The 17,252-nt window shown below is 43.4% G+C and overlaps 1 non-coding gene and 1 pseudogene across 1 annotated transcript; one reads left to right on the top strand and one right to left on the bottom strand.

Moving 5' to 3' along the window:
- LOC120258733 overlaps positions 1–16,965 on the top strand; it is a 46,894-nt pseudogene extending 29,929 nt beyond the window's left edge.
- Positions 12,832–12,938, bottom strand: LOC120259694. Its single transcript, XR_005536250.1, has one exon. It is a non-coding gene; the product is annotated as a small nucleolar RNA R71 (small nucleolar RNA).
- Positions 16,966–17,252: the final 287 nt, after the last annotated feature.

Here is a 17,252-nt window from a genome sequence, read left to right as displayed (position 1 = left end):
CGATAAACCCGTGCACTTACGGGTCACACGCAAGGGACATTGTCAAGTTTTTGGCGCCATTGCTGGGGAGTAGGCATTTAGAGATACTTTGCACTTGCTATCTTAGCTATTTATTCATTCATTGTATTTCATATCTTCTTATTCTATCATTATTCTAATTTTGTTTTCTTTATTTTGGTGCAGCTCCAGGTTATGACCCAAGGGAACCCTTAAATATTAATTGAAGGTGATCCCAAACTTGAACGTACACTCAGAAGAAGGGGTGAAGAATCTGTACAAGAACTGTCAAATCTAGCTGAAGTGGAAGTTGAAGGGTCTGACAACATAGCGGAACAGAATGAACAACAGATAGAGAACATTCTCTGATTATGCTAGACCATCAGTATTGGTGACACAATCTAGCATTGTGCAACCCCTAATCACAGCTCAGAATTTTGAGGTAAAGCCGGCATTCATCCGCATGTTACAGCAGTCCGCACAGTTCAATGGTTTGGTCGATGAGGATCTAAATAGTCACATAGAGAATTTCTTGGAAGTGTGTGCTATACTCAAGATCAATGGTGTTACGGATAATGCCATCAAGTTGAGAGCCTTCCCATTTTCCTTGAAGGGGAGAGCGAAGTAGTGGCTACACTCATAACCTAGAGCATCGATCACTACATGGGAGGAGATGGTAGAAGCTTTTCTTGCCTGTTATTTCCCTCTTGGAAAATCTTCAAAGGTTAGGAATGATATCTTGTCCTTTGTACAAATGGAATTGGAGTCTCTATTTGAGTCATGGGAAAGGTTCAAGGAACTTCTAGGGAAAATATCCCCAACATGGGTTTCCAGAGTGGATGATCATTCAGACTTTTTATAATGGTTTGAACCCAAGTACATGACAGCTAGTTGATGCAGCAGCAGGAGGTACCTTAGGTAGCAAGACCACCAGAGAAGCCCGTCAATTAATTGAAGAAATGGGGTTGAACATCTACCAATGGAATGTTAGGGAGAAGAAGAAAGTGGCCGGCATCCATGAGTTAGATGCGATTACATTGTTGGTGGCCCAAGTGGAGCATTGAGTAAGAAGTTAGACACTCTAACTTCTCTAAGATTGGCGGCCATAATGAGTTCTGATGGATGTGGAGGGGGACATACCCCATTCGATTGCCCGATAGCCATTGGTGGTACATCCTCTGTTGAGAAAGTTGACTATGTGGGTAATGCAATGAGAAACTAAGGCAATCCTTATAGCAATACCTACAATTCGGGTTAGAGGAATCACCCTAATTTCTCATGGAACAACCAAGGGCAACAAAAGGCCACCGCACCACTGGGTTTTCAACAACAACAAGAGCCAAACATGGAGAAAAGAGTTTCAGGCTTGGAGACCCAGATGTCCGATCTAGAGAAAGCCTTGACCTGATTTGTGCAATCATCAGATACACGGTCCCAATCGGTCAAGGCTACACTTCGCAACCACACCGCTTCATTGCAAAATCACAAAGTCTTTATCGGAGAGACCACAAGGAAGCTTGCCAAGCAATACCGAGACTAATCCAAGAGAACATGTGAAGGTGATCACTTTGAGAAGTGGTCGTGAGGTTGAGGGTAGGCTTCCAAGTGAGAAGACCAATGTTAAAGCATCCAAGGTCATGGAGGTTGAGGAGAGAGCCAACAAAGAAAAGGAGATGGCACCCTCACCTTGCAAGCCAAGAATACCTTATACTTCAAGATTGAAGAATGACCAAAATGATGAGCAACGAAAAGAAGTTCTTGGGTCTATTTAAGCAATTGCACATCAACATTCCTTTTGTGGAGGTGTTGTCTCAAATGCCTCGGTATGGCAAGTTCTTGAAAGACCTTTTGACCAACAAGAGGAAGTTGGAGAAGAGTGCATTGGTGATCATAGATGCCTCTTGCTCGGCGGTGTTGCAAAAGAATATGTTGAAGAAGAAGAAAGACCCCAGAATCTTTGTGATTCCGTGCAACATTGGCAATTTAGGTGAAGAGATGGCATTGGTGGATTTGGGGGCTAGTATCAACGTCATGCCAAACTCATTCTTTCAGAAGCTAGGCTTGGGAGAGCCTAGGCCCACTCGGATGACATTGTAATTGGTGGACGGAATAGTGAGGTATCTGAGGAGCATCATTGAAGACGTGCTTGTCAAGATGGACAAGTACATATTTCACATAGACTTCGCAGTGTTGGATGTCGATGAGGATGTAGATGTTCCTTTGATACTTGGGAGGCCTTTCTTGCACACTTCCAAGGCACTTATCGACATGGACAGCGGGAAGTTGACACTGAGGGTTGGAGATGACAAGCTCACATACCGCCTCGCCGAAGCCATGCGACATTCTCTTGACTTTGATGATACTCTCTATTTTTTTGACACTACCGGTGAAACTAATGAATGAATATGTGCTGGAAATATTGAATCCGGACCCGTACGAGGGGTTGCTAGACCAAGAAGTGGAGAACGAGGAGTTGATGATGCTTGGTCTAGAGGAGAAGGTACCATCTACTCTGGGGATTGTGAAGAAGATGCTCTGGAAGATGACGTGAGCAAGAAAATGCCACAAAAAAGGCCCTAAGGCTGTTGGGAATGCGCGGGAATGTAACAAGGGCGACGAACCCTCAAGTGGTAACAAGCTCAACAACTCTCCCTCTACCTTCAAAAGACTATGTTCATCGTGCTTCCAAGTCATGGGTGACAATGCCCCATGTGTGTGACCCTGCAAGTGTATGGGTTTGTCGAGTAATAAATCCCAGGTGAGTGGGGTATCGTATCCACAGGGAGTAGGGAGAAAAAATACTAAAATTGCTATTTAACCATGTGAAAGTGAACAGTGATAGTGTCAATAAAATGTAATGTCAACAAAGATAAAAGAAACAAGAATGAGAGGCACAAGTAAGTGAGAGGTAAGATAATCGATAGAAGTGGGGTACTCGGACAATGCTCCCCTAGGATTACTATTTCAAGTGCAAGACCCGCTGTTGTACTTCCTAATCAATGCTCAATGAGTCATGGAAATCCTTAAGCACACGTTCCCAAATCTAAGGTCAACCGTGACCAACACTACACTATGTCCCGGCGGAGAAATCGCTCAGTCTCAACACCTCTTCTTATGTATAGACCTAACCATTTGCTCCAAGCAAAAGGCCCCTAGTCACATTTACGCCCCAGACACTAGAGTCACTTTAACGCTTCACTCTGTTGCTCACACAACTAAGAACCAGCGGAGTTCATCCTCTAGAACTTTACTCTATTGTGACCACAAAGAACTCAAGGAAATAGAGATAGGATAAATCACATTAGAGGAGAAATGGGACGCTCTGCTACCTCTCGAATCACCCTCTCAACCCTCTCCAATCAAGCAATGTCTAACCCTCATAGTGTGTCACTCATCTACAATGGTTACCAAGATGGACTCTCAACCATAGTGTCACTCTAAGGGTGAAATCATTCAACAAGCATTCAGATTGGAACTCAATTGAAATATTAATTAAAGAAAGCATAATAAAATATCAATGAACCAATAACATCCTAGGGTCTACAAGATCCAAGCGCCCACTGAGGGTTTTAGCTCTCCATGGAGCACAATACAATCAACAATGAAATCAAAAGTAAAAACAAGTGTTCCATGAGAAAACCCCCTCGGTAGTCATGTCGATGGTCTTATGGAGTAGCCAACTCTTCTCCAAAGGTCCCCTTGTCCGTTCCTAGGGCACACCTCACCGGATCGGTGCCGATGAAAGCTCCCCCAATAACCTTCTTCCAAGTGGAGCATGGTGTTTAATCCTTAGAACCATTCCAAAGACATGCCCAAAGCCTCTCTAAACCCTAGTCGATGGCCTCTTAAAAGATGGACGAAAGTTGGAGAAAAGGGGAAAAGATGTTTCCAAAAATCATGCTGAATCACGGCTTAAATAGGGTTGGAACCGGGAAATCCACACGCCCTTCTGGATTTTTCCCATGGGCTTGTGGAATTTCCACACGGGCGTGGGGAATTTCCGCATGCCCGTGTGGATTCTCTGCAAATCCTGTATTCGTCCGGTCTGCGAACTGTAACTGCTACAATACTTGCTATAGCATTTTGCTACACTAACTTACTACAGAACTCGGCAAAACACTCCCAATTCCACACTTTTCATCCAAGCAACATAAACAGGAACACGTTTATGCCAAAGATCGCACATCTTCTTCAATTGAAAGCTTCATTGGCGAAGGTGTTATTATCAATGCACAAGTTAGGATACGCAAATGTGACTGTCTTTGTGCTCCCTCTAACTCATTGTAATGACTTGAATTCATGGAGGTTGGCACACATTCACGTATCTTGGAGTTCCCACTTGTGTCTTCCCGTTTATTCCTTCCAAGATTCCACCAAACAATGCGTTTACAATCTACTTTTGGCTTTTTTTCTCAATACTTAGCTTCACAACCCTACATGCACAAAAAAACACAAATACATATGTATTAGTGGTTAAACCTGCTAAAACTAATGCTCAACATAAGAAAAGAACACTTCAAATTCTTATCACACAAGCACTTATCAATGGGTAAGAGGGAAACCTTCATCTATGAACCCCCGTGAGGTAAGACAAGGTACGTCAAGCTAAGTGACATTAAACAAGCACTTCTTGGGAGGCAACCCAAGTCTTTACTGTTTTTTCTAGCTTTTAGTTTAGTGTTTGCATGAATAAGGCTTTAAGTGTTGGTATCCTGATTTTTAGATGCTATTGCTGAGATTTTCTCATGGATCTTTGGTGCATGCTATGTTTTAAATGTGTATGGCAAAGTTTCTGATCATTTGAGCAGGTTGTGCATGTTTCTCTAGTGTATTTTGCATGATAAAAGCAGGCTCTGAGTGTATTTATAGGTTCAGGAATTTTTTATAGAGTTTGCAGTTTTCTAAGGCATCCAGAGAAAATGCACGGGCGTGTTGAATTTCCACACGCCCCTGGGTTTATATTGAGAAGCTCATCTAGAGAACACACAGGGGCATGGATTCGCCCCTGTGAATGATCTAGTGATGGTCGCATGCCCTTGGGTAATTTCAGCACGGGTGTGTGTCTTCTTGTAGAGACTTGGAAAATTTTCTCGAGAAGACACAGGGGCATGGACTTGCCCCTGTGGATGACCCAGTGACAAACGCACGGGCGTGGGTAATTTCCACATGCCCTTGCGGATCTGTGCAAAAAAGCCCTCTTCCATCATGAGAATACACAAGAGCGTGGATCTGCTATTGTGAACGGGCCCTGTGAAGTTCCACGCCCATGTGGAAATTCCGCATGCGCGTGGGAAATACTTATAGAATTTTCTCGGTTGCACAAAGGAGCCACAGGGGCATGGAGATTCCCTTATAGGTCTGCTGCACGGGTGTGGGGAATTTCCGCATGCCCAAGTGGTTGCGTAAATAGGCAAAGAAAGTTTCCTTAAGAGCGCACAGGGGTGTGTACCTTCCCCCTGTGGGTCTTTCCTATGGAGTCACATGGGTGTGGGTAATTTCCACACGCCCGTGTGAATGTACAGAAACGCAAAAGCCGTGGGATTTCTTTAAAAGCCCATTAGATTTATTTATTCTTACACTCCTAATCACTCAGAGAACACTCTCCACTACTCTCCTGATTAGCACAGTTGATCTAGAGGTGTTGTACTTGAATTTTCGGCCGAATTCAAAGGTTTTTATCTTCAGCTGTTGGTAAACCCTCAATTCCTCTTTTCTTTGCCATAAATTGATTTTAATCGATTAAAATGATGAATGTTGCTTGATTTATATATATATAAGGTTTATGCATACTTAGAACAAGTTAGAAATGATACAAAGGTGTATGTTTGGTTTAGTGTGGTGTGGCCTTGCGGTTTTCATGCCCCGTGGATATACATGGGCTTGTGGAAATTCCACACAACCGTGTGGAATTTTGTAGAATTAATTTTTGAATGCTTTTGATCGATTTTATATTTTAATTTTGCATATATGGCCCCCAGATCAAAGAAGCATGATGGAAAGCACCCCCGAGAGTCATGGCCTGAGACCGAATGCATGGACTTCATGATTCCCGAGCACCAGACTCACACTGAGAGGTTGTCAAAGTTACATTTTGGGCAGTCATATTTTCCTGACATAGACACTTTGAGAGAGATCCAGATGGCAGGTGATATGGTGGACGAGATAGAGGATATGCTTGCGGTTGGTAGTTGGGGCCGTTTAGTGTGACTCAATTTTTGATCTGGATATAGCTATATGACACTCAAGATTTTATCATCGTTCGAGTTTGATCGGTCATAATCAAGTTTTGACAGTATAGGAGCTATACAGTTTCGAGACCTCAGACAGTACCATAGCTTTCGATATGGATAGAGTTATATGATGCGGCATACATAGAGACTGAGGAGTATGAGTAGTTGCCCATAGATTATCTTAGGAGTTTGACGCCGCATCTCACATACAGTGCATTGTGTGGACAGGGGCAATATGAGCCCGGGGTTTCCAAGGCCACCTGCCTCTCCTGGCTGAGTTACAGATACATTCACGCTATTCTAAGCAGGTCAATGAACGGGCATGGTAATAGTACTTGTGTGCTTTACCAAGAGGAGCCGCTATACCTATACTCTATGGTATAGAGCACACCGCTACATTTGGGACATCATGGGCAGTATGCCAGGATTAGTGCCCTCTTCTCTGGTCCCTATATCATGAGGTTAGCCATCAGTATGGGCTTACTTAATGTGATCCGAGGGGCTGAGAAGGTGACTATACCTGCTCCCCTGGGCATAGAAACTATGAGATTGATGGGGATGGTTTGCAGGTGTCAGTCAGGAGTGTATGTGTTGAATACACCTACACTAAAGATAGTGAGGACAGAGATGACACAGTGGAGGTTCCTCAGGCTGCTCCTATGTCGCAGCCAGAGCACACAGAGGCCAAGGAGACAACTACAGCACAGGATCTGCCCCAGTGCGCATATTTTCTCCATCTCGAGCCTACGATCATTTTGAGAGGCTCGAGAGTGCTATAGGTGTACTCCAGACTGAGATTGCGGAGGTCCGCGCGACACAGACCATACAACACACTCAGTTCTGCCGTGTTTGGAAATTTTACAGCAGTTGATAGAGCGAGACGCGAGATCACCATTTGTGCTGCGAACCCAGACCTCCCTGGCTCCTCCAAGACCATCATCACCGGTTCATGCGCCAATCGATCCACCTAGTCCACCACCACCACCAGCCGCAACAGAGCCGACACAGGATGACACCGACGTTTGATGCCTCTTTGCTTTACTTTACCTTTATATTTTTTTTAATTTAGCATTTTATTTTGTACTTCTGCACTCATAAAGGATCCTTCTTCTGAGTTTATCTTTTATTTTTTTTCGAGTTGTATTTCATTGCTTAATCTTTTATATACTTGAGTTGTTTTTGTTTTTATTGAGCTTCACTGAACCCCTTATGCATGCGTGCAAATGGTCTTGTCATTATGGGAATTGAGAACTAGTCATGGACACGACCAATGTGGGCCATGTGTGCTGCATAACCCGTTGGAACTTGTTCTATTTTGCTAGAAACAAATTTTGGAAAAGAGAAAATAAAGAAATTATATGGTTTAGTTGTGCATTTGGGGTAGAAAGAGCTACCACCTATGAAGTATGAAGCTACTCTCATAAGTTGGATACTAGTTATGCCCTAATGAGAGGAAGAGCAATCTCATGGGATAAGTGAAAGCTACCACCCCATAAGAAAGAGCTACCACCTCGAAAATGTGAAAGCCACCTTAGCGGCCGCTTCGGAAAGGGCTACCTTAGAGGATGTGTAAATGACAACACCCCTTGCTTATGTCCCACAAGTGCACGGGTTTGTCGAGTAATAAAATCCCAGGTGAGTGGGTATCGTATCCACAGGGAGTAGCGAATAAAAATACTTAAATTGTTTCTAAACCAATTGAAGGATGAATAATGATTTTGTTAACAAGATGTAATGTAAACAAGAATAAAAGAGACAAGAAAGAGAAGTACAAGTAAAGGGGAGGTAAGGCAATTGATATAAATGGGTGATAAGTGTTTGTGCGATATGAATGCGAAGCATTCTTTCCTTATGTTAAGCATTACCTTTCTTGGGTTTTTACACTAATATGTGTGTTTTTATGTTACTTTTATGTTACTTTTATGCAGGTAGGGTTGTGAGGCCGATTATGAAGGAAAGAACCAATGTGGATCATAATGCAATGATTTTGGAGGAAATCTTGCTAAGGTTCAAACGCGAAGACATAGGTCGGGTGTGAAATGATAGAGTGTGTGCCAACCTCCTCGTATCTGAGTTAGCACAACCATTTGGAGGGGCACAAGGGCAGTCATACTCAAGCATTCCGACTTATGCATATAGAACAAGATCTCCACCAACTATTCCATCATTGAAGAAGCAAAGCGATCCACGACGTCAACGTGTGCCCGTTTGCGTTACCTCGATGAAAGTATGGATTCAGGAAGTATTTCAGGCCGGATACTATAGCAGAGTATTGTAGCAAAGTACTGTAGCAGCACTTTTCACAGCCGGCCGAGAAAACTGCATAATAGAGAATCCACACGGGCATGTGGAAATTCCACAGGCCCGTGTGAAAAATCCACAGGGCGTCCACAGGGTCGTGTGGATCCCCGATTCCAGCCCTATTTAAAGCTGATTCAGCCCCGATTTCAGTATTCTTTTCTCCATCTTTTCCCTAACTTGAGAGAGGGTTTCGGCTAGGGTTTTTAGAGGTATTGTCTAGGATTTTGGAGAGGTTCTACGGCTCCGACATCGTTATCCCTTTAGAAGAAGGTTGGTAGGGGAGCTTCTGTCGAGGCATATCCTATACCGGACAAGGGGATGTTTGGACGACGAGTAGAGGACTTACCACAAGACCATCGACACGACTATCAAGGGGTTTTTTTATGGATTCATTGCTTTTACATTCTATTTCTTTGATTGTACTTAGCTCCATGGAGAGCTAAACCCTTAGTGGATACTTGGGTATTTGTGAACCCTAGGATCTATTCATTTCTTTGAATCTATTTATTATGCTTTCAATTAATTGATGTTTATTGTGAGTTCCAACTTTGAATGCTTGATTGTGTGAATACTCCCCTAGAGTGACGCTAGGGTTGAGAGTTCTTGTTGGTAACCTTGTGAGTGAGTGACACACCACGAGTGTTAGACAAAGCTAGGTTGGCGAGGGTTGAGAGGATGAGTCGAGAGGTATAGGAGCATCCCCTTTCTCCTCTGATGTGTTAGATTCTACCTCCGTTCCTCGAGTTCTTTGCAGCTACAATAGAGTGAATGGTCTAAGGGATGACCTTCCACTAGGGCTTAGTTGCGGGTGCAATGGAGTGAAGGGTTGAAGTGATCTTAGTATCTAGGGCTTAATTGTGGTTAGGGACCTTCCACATTGACCAAAGGGTTAGGTCTACAATTAGGAAGAGATTTATCACTTGGAATCCCTAGAACTTATTGCAATTCTATGCGAGTGCGAGGTTGAGAGGTTATTCAATCTCTCCTCCAGGACATGTATAGAGTTAGGCATAGTTGACCTTAGATTTGGGACTATATAATTAAGGATTTCCACGATTCACTTGCATTGATTAGGAAGCATAATAGAGGGTTCTTGCACTTGAAGTGATTGTCCTAGGCGGAGCAATATCCCGGTACCTCATCTTTATTGATTGCCTTACCTTCTCCTTTACTTGTGCTCTCTTACTTGTTGTTTTTACTTTTGAGAATTGAATCATTGTCACATATATCACTATTCATCTTTTACATAGCAAAGAAGCGAATTGAGTGTTTTTAATCCCTACTCCCTGTGGATACAATACCCGCTCATCAGGGATTATTACTTCGACAAACCCGTGCACTTGCGGGATATACACAAGGGGATCTTGTCAATGGGGTACTTAGATATTATTCTGCCTAGGACAATCATTTCAAGTGCAAAACCCTCTATTATGCTTCCTAACTAATGAATTAATGAGTCGTGTAGATCATTCAATACATGGTCCCAAATTTAAGGTCAACCATGCTTGACTCTATACATGTCCCAGAGGAGAAATTGAACAATCTCAACACCTCGCACTCGTACAGAATCACAATGAGTTCTAGGGATTCCAAGTGATAAATCCTCTTCCTAGATGTAGACCTAACCCTTTGGTCCAAGCGGAAGGTCCCTAGTCACAATTAAACCCTAGGTGCTAAAATCACTTCAACGCTTCACTCCGTTGCCTCTGCAACTAAGCCCCAGTGGAAGGTCATCCCTTAGCCCATTCATTCTACTATGACACAAAGAACTCGAGGAAATGGAGGTAGGATGATAAGTGCTTGTGTGATAAGAATGCGAAGTGTTCTTTCCTTATGATAAGCATTTCTTTTATCGGGTTTTAACGCTAATATGTGTGCATTTATGTTACTTTCATGCATATAGGGTTGTGAAGCAGAATGTTAGAGAAAAAAGCTAATGTAGATCGTGAATGCACCATTTGGAGGAAATTTTGAGAAGGTTCAAATACGAAGACATAAGTCATGTCCAAGATGCGAGAATGTGTGCCAACCTCCTTGTATTCAAGTTAACACAATGATTTGGAAGGCCATAAGGGCAGTCACATTCAAGCATTCCGGCTTGTGCATATATAACAAGATCTCCACCAATATGTCCGTTTATTGAAGAAGCATAGCGATTTACGGCGTAAACGTGTGCCCGTTTATGTTACCTAGATGAAGGCATGGATCCGGGAGTGTTTCGAGCCATTACTGTAGCACGGTATTGTGACAAATACTGCAGCAGGTACTATTCATAGTCGGTTGAAGGAGTAAAACAGAGAATCCACACGCCCGTGTGAAAAATCCACAGGGGCGCTCACATGGGCGTGTGGATTCCCGATTCCAGCCCTATTTAAGGCCGATTTTAGCCCTGATTTCATTATTCTATTCTCCATCTTTTCCTCAACTTGAGAGAAGGCTGTGATTAGGGTTCTGGGAGGACAAAGGGAGAGCTTCTACTGCTCTGAGATGTTCTACTGCTCTGAGATTGCGCTCCGTTTGGAAGAAGGTTAGTGGGAGAGCTTTTATCGGCACCGATCCGGTGAGGTGTATCCTAGGCCGGACAAAGGGACCCTTGGACGAGGAGAGGACTCTCCACAAGACGATCACCATGACTATCGAGGGGGGTTTTCTATGGATTCTTTGCTTTTACATTTGATATCATTGATTGTAATTAGCTCTATGGAGAGCTAAACCCCCTAGTGGGTACTTGGATATTTGTGAATCCTAGGATGTATTCGTTTTATTGAACCTTTTTATTATGCTTTTAATTAATTGATGTTTTATTTGTGTTCCAATCTTATATTCTTGATTGTTTGAATACTTCCTTAGAGTGACACTAGGGTTGAGAGTTCTTGTTGGTAACTCTTGTGAGTGAGTGACACACCACGAGAGTTATACAAAGCTAGATTGGAGAGGGTTGAGAGGGTGAGTCGAGAGGTAGCGGAGCGTCCCCTTTCCTCTCCGGTGTGATTTATTCTACCTCCATTTCCTTGAGCTCTTTGAGGTCATAGTAGAGTGAATATGCTAAGGGATGATCTTCCGCTGGGGCTTAGTTGCAGGGGCAACAGAGTGAAGCGTTGAAGTGATTTTAGCACCTAGGGCTTAATTGTGGCTAGGGACCTTCCAACTGGATCAAAGGGTTAGGTCTGCATCTAGGAAGAGGATTTATCACTTGGAATTTTTAGAACTCATTGTGATTCTATACGAGTGTGAGGTTGAGAAATTATTCAATTTCTCCTCCAAGACATGTATAGAGTTAGGCATGGTTGATCATAGATTTGTCACCATGTATTTAAGGATCTCCATGACTCATTAATGCATTAGTTAGAAAGCATAATAGAGGGTTTTTGTGCTTAAAACAATTGTCCTAGGCGGAACAATATCCGGGTACCCCACTTATATCGATTGTCTTACCTCCCCTTTACTTGCACCCTCTCTCTTGTTTCTTTTACTTTTGTTACATCACATTTTGTCACACAAATCAATATTCACTTTTCATTTAGTTAAGAAACAATTTAAGTGTTATTATTCCTTACTCTCTATGGATACGATACCCACTCATCTAAGATTTATTACTTCGACAAACCCGTGCACTTGCGGCATATACGCAAGTGGCGTTGTCAAGTTTTTGGCACTGTTGCCGTGGAGTAGGCATTTAGAGATACTTTGCGTTTTTTTTTCTTAGCTCTTCATTCATTCATTCTATTTCACATCTTCTTTTCTATCATCGTTCGGATTTTGTTTTCTTGCTTTTGGTGCAGCTCCAGGTTAAGTTCTGAGGGAACCCTTTGATGTTGATTGATGGAGATCCTGAACTTGAACGTACACTCAGAAGAAGGGGAAAGGAACTTGTGCATGAACCGTCTAATCAAGCTAAGATAGAAGTGGAAGGGTCAGATAATATGGCAAAACAGAATGAGCAACAGAGGACACTTTCTGATTATGCTAGATCCTCAGTTTTGGGCACACAATCGAGGAAGAATTTCGAGCTCAGAATTTCGAGCTAAAGCAGGCAATAATCCAAATGATTCAAAAAATAATGCAGTTCAATGGTTTGGCTAATAATGATCCAAACAACCATATAGAAAACTTCTTGGAAGTTTGAGATATGTTAAAGATTAATGGTGTATCGAATGATGCTATCAGATTAAGCGCTTTCCCCTTCTCTCTCAAGGGAAGAGCCAAGCAGTGGCTACATTCTTTGCCCAAGGCCTCCATCACGACGTGGAATGAGATGGTCGAAGCTTTTCTTGCTAGATACTTTCCTCTGGGGAAGTCGGCCAAGCTTCGCAATGAGATTTTGTCATTTGTACAGATGGAGTTGGAGTCATTGTTTGAGACATGGGAGTGCTTCAAGGATCTTCTTGGGAGGTGCCCACAGCATGGATTTTCCGAGTGGATGATTATTCAGACTTTCTACAATGGGTTGAATCCGAGTACAAGGCAATTGTTAGATACCACCGTAGGAGGTACAATGGGGAATAAAACCCTGGAAGAAGCCCGCTAGTTAGTGGAAGACATGGCCATGAATAGTTATCAGTGAAATGCACGGGAAAGAAAAAAGGCACCCGGGCTCCATGAAATAGATGCAGTAACTTCATTGGTGGCTCAAGTGGAATCGGTAAGAAAGAAGTTAGATCTTCTAACTTCGAATAGAGTGGCGGCCATCACTACTTTCACTGGGTGTGGTGGAGGATATGCTCCCTCTGATTGCCCGATTTCCATTAGTGATGCTTCTTCAGTTGAGAAGGTAGATTTTGTGGGTAATGCAATGAGGAACCAAGGGAATCCATATAGCAATACCTATAATCTGGGTAGGAAGAGTCATCCCAATTTCTCATGGAGCAACCAAGGTCCACAAAAGGCCATGGCACCACCGGGTTTCTAACAACAACAAGCCCTAAACATGGAGAACCAAGTTTCAGGTTTGGAGACCCGAATGACCTATTTGGAGAAGGCTTTGACTAGGTTTATACAATCTTTGGATACAAGGTTTCAATTAGTTGAGGCTACACTTCATAACCACACCGCTTCTTTGCACAATCTTGAAAATCAAGTGGAACAAATTGTGAAGTCTTTATTGGAGAGACCACAAGGTAGGTTCTTTGAGTAATACCGAGAACAATCCTAGAGAGCATGTGAAGGAGATCAGTTTGAGAAGTGGTCGTGAGGTTGAAGGTGGGCTTCCGAGTGAGAAGCCCAATGAACATGCACCCAAGGTCATAGAGGTCGAGGAGGGAACAAGCAAAGAGAAGTAGGTGGCACCCCCACCTTTCGAGCCAAGAATCCCTTATGCCTCTAAATTGAAGAATGACCAAAGGGATGAACAATACAAGAAGTTCCTGAGTTTGTTCAAGCAATTTCACATCAATATTCCTTTGGTTGAGGCATTGGCTCAAATGCCTAAGTACGAAAAATTCTTGAAGGACTTGTTGACTAACAAGAGGAAGTTGGAGGAGAGTGCTTAAGTGATCTTAGATGCTTCTTGCTCATCAGTGTTGCAAAAGAATATGTCGAACAAGAAGAAAGACCCTGGAAGCTTCATCATTCCGTGTAACATTCACAATTTCGGTGAAGAAATAGCATTGGCTGACTCAGGGGCCAGTATCAACGTCATGCAATACACCTTCTTTCAGAAGCTAGGCTTGGGAGAGCCTAGGCCCACTCGGATGACTTTGCAATTGGTGGACCGAACAGTGAGACATTCGAGGGGCATCATTGAAGACGTACTTGTCAAGGTGGTCAAGTACATTTTTTTCCGGTTGACTTTGTAGTGTTAGATGTCGATGAGGATGAGGATGTACCTTTGATACTTGGGAGATCGTTCTTACGCACTTCTAAGGCATTAATTGACATGGACGGTGGGGAAGCTGACACTGAGGGTTGGAGATGATAAGCTCACATACTGCCTTGCCGAAGCCATGCGGCATTCTCTCGATTTTGATGATACTTTGTATTTTCTAGATACTACTAATGAGATTTTTGATGAATACATGGAGGAAATGTTCAACCCAGATCCATACGAGGGTTTGCTCGACCAAGATATGGACAATGAAGAAGTAATGATGCTTGGTCCAATAGAAGAATTACCATCTACTCCAGGGAATCATGAAGAAGGTGCTCCAAAAGATGAAGAGGGCTAGGAGACACCACCGGAAATGCTGCAAGGCTATTGGAGATGGGTGTGAATTGAACAAATGGATGAACCTTTGTTAGGTGGTCCCAAGCCCGATAATTCACCCTCTACCTTCAAGAGACTTTGCTCATCATGCTTTCAAGTCATGGGTAAGAGGGAAACCTTCATCTATGAACCCCCGTGAGGTAAGACAAGGTACGTCAAGCTTAGTGACGTTAAACAAGCACTTCTTGGGAGACAACCCAAGTGTTTACTATTTTCTTAGTTGAGTAGTTTAGTGTTTGCATGAATAAAGTGTTGAGTGTTGGTGACTTGATTTTTAGATTTTTTTTTCTATGATTTTCAATGTCATCGTGTGTTTTCATGTGGATTTGGCAAAGTTTTGGTCACTTGAGCTAGTTTCTCATGTTTTTCATTGGTTTTAGTTTGCATAATAGGGCAGGCTCTTAGTGTGTAAACATGTTCAGAAATTTTATGCAGAGCCTGCAGAGTTTTTAAGGCATCAAGAGAAAACGCACGGGCATGTGGAATTTCCGCATGACCGTGGATTTGTACTGCTAGCTCATCAAGAGAATACACAGGGGCATGGACTCGCCCCAGTGCGTGACCTTGTGATTTCCGCACGCCCATGGGTAATTTCAGTACAGGCATGCATTTTCATACATAGACTTAGCAAATTATCCCGAGAACGCACAGGGGTGTGGACTCGCCCCTGTAGGTGAACCTGTGACAAATGCACGGGTGTGGGTATTTTTCGCACGCCCGTGCAGATCTTTGCAGAAGAGCTCTCTCCATCCCAAGAAGACACATGGGCATGCGTTCGCCCCTGTGAGTTGGGCCTGTAAATGTCCACGCCCATGAATAATTTTCACACGGGCGTGCGAAACACTTTGATGATTCTCTCAGTTGGACAGAGAAGCCATAGTGGCGTGCGGCTGCCCTTATGGGTCGGGCGTACGGGCTTGGGTATTTTCTGCACGCCCGTGAGGTTGTATTCAGAGACAATGAGTGTTTTCCCGAGAGTGCACAGGGGCGTGCATCTGCCCCTGTGAGGCTCTCTTATAGAGGCCCACAGGCGTGGGTAATTTCCACACGCCCGTGTGGATGCGCAAAACGACAAGAGGCGTGAGTCCTTTTCAAAGGATCATCGTTTCTTTTCTTTTCCGCACTCCCTATTCACCTGAGAGCACATTCACACTTCTTCCCGACTTCGTACTGCCATTTTGGAGAGATTTTCATTGGGTTTTCCAGCCAATTCAAGTTTCTTTTTCATTTCAACTCATCGGTAAGCCCTATCTCTTTGTTTTCTTCATCAATTCTTGATTTTAATCAATGAAACTAGTTAATATTGTTTCGTTTCTACAATTAGAAAGGTTTTGCGTGTTTAGAACGAAGTTAAAAGTAATTAAATGGTGTATTGTTGGATTTTTGAAGCACGACCGTGTGTTTTTCACGCCCCGTGGATCCATATGGGCGTGCGGAAATTTCACATGACCGTCTGGATTTCTACAGCACTACTTATTTAGCTTGTTTGATCAATTTTCTTTTAAATTTTGTAGATCATGGCACCTCTATCAAAGGAGCAAGCGGATAAACGGCCGCGTGAGTCATCTTCAGAGTCCGAGAGTATGAGATTCACTATCCCTGAGCATCAGGCTGGTTTTGTGCGTTTGTCGAGACTTAGATTCGTACAAGCTCATATCCTGGACACAAGCATATTACGAGATATACAGCAAGGAGGAAAGTTAGTGGATGAAGTAGATGAGTTGGTATCAGTCAGAGGTTGGGGATAGTTATTGACGATCAGAGAGCCCGCCATCCGTACACTTACACTTGACGTGTTATCCTCATTTGAGTTTAACCGTGTGTATGATAGTTTTAATAGCGACACCGCTATATAGTTCAGAGCGCTGGGGGATCACTATAGCATGAGTGCAACACAGTTTTTTGATCAGACTAGGGTTGTATGAGGAGGCGTTTACGGGTACTAAGGAGTACGCACAGTTACTGATAGATTATCTGGGTGCTTTGACTCCGTATAGGGCGTATGGAGTGTTATGTGGACAGGGCCAGTATGAGCCAGGGGTGTCGAAGGCCACGTGCATTTCCCGACCTGCGTATCGATATTTCTATGCTGTTATGAGTAGGTCGGTAAATGGCCGTGGTGACAGCACCGGCGTCATGAGCCTGCAGGATCTGTTGTATCTGTATTCGATGGTTCAGCACACACCGATCCATTTGGGACACATTGTCACGGAGTATATACGACATCAGTGGTAGTACACTAGATTGGGAGTGATCTTCTCTGGTCCATACATCATGAGATTGGTTATGGGTATGGGTCTTTTGACCTCGATTCGGGGGATCAACAAGGCGAGTATACCTGTGCCTTTGGGCATAGAGACGTTTCGCCTGATGGGGATGGTTCGCAGGATCTGATTTGGAGTTTATGCCTTGATTATGCCAGCTCCAGAGATAGCTGAGGGGGATAATGATGACGCCAGTGCTTCTACACCTACCCCTGAGCCTCAGCCGGCACCGATGGAGACGGAGGCACCTCCTGTGGT

Source organism: Dioscorea cayenensis, chromosome 4, assembly GCF_009730915.1.
Source record: "Dioscorea cayenensis subsp. rotundata cultivar TDr96_F1 chromosome 4, TDr96_F1_v2_PseudoChromosome.rev07_lg8_w22 25.fasta, whole genome shotgun sequence".
Taxonomy (NCBI): Eukaryota; Viridiplantae; Streptophyta; class Magnoliopsida; order Dioscoreales; family Dioscoreaceae; genus Dioscorea; species Dioscorea cayenensis.
The sequence above is the reverse complement of the archived record's forward strand: the minus strand, read 5'-3'. Positions and strand labels throughout refer to the sequence as shown.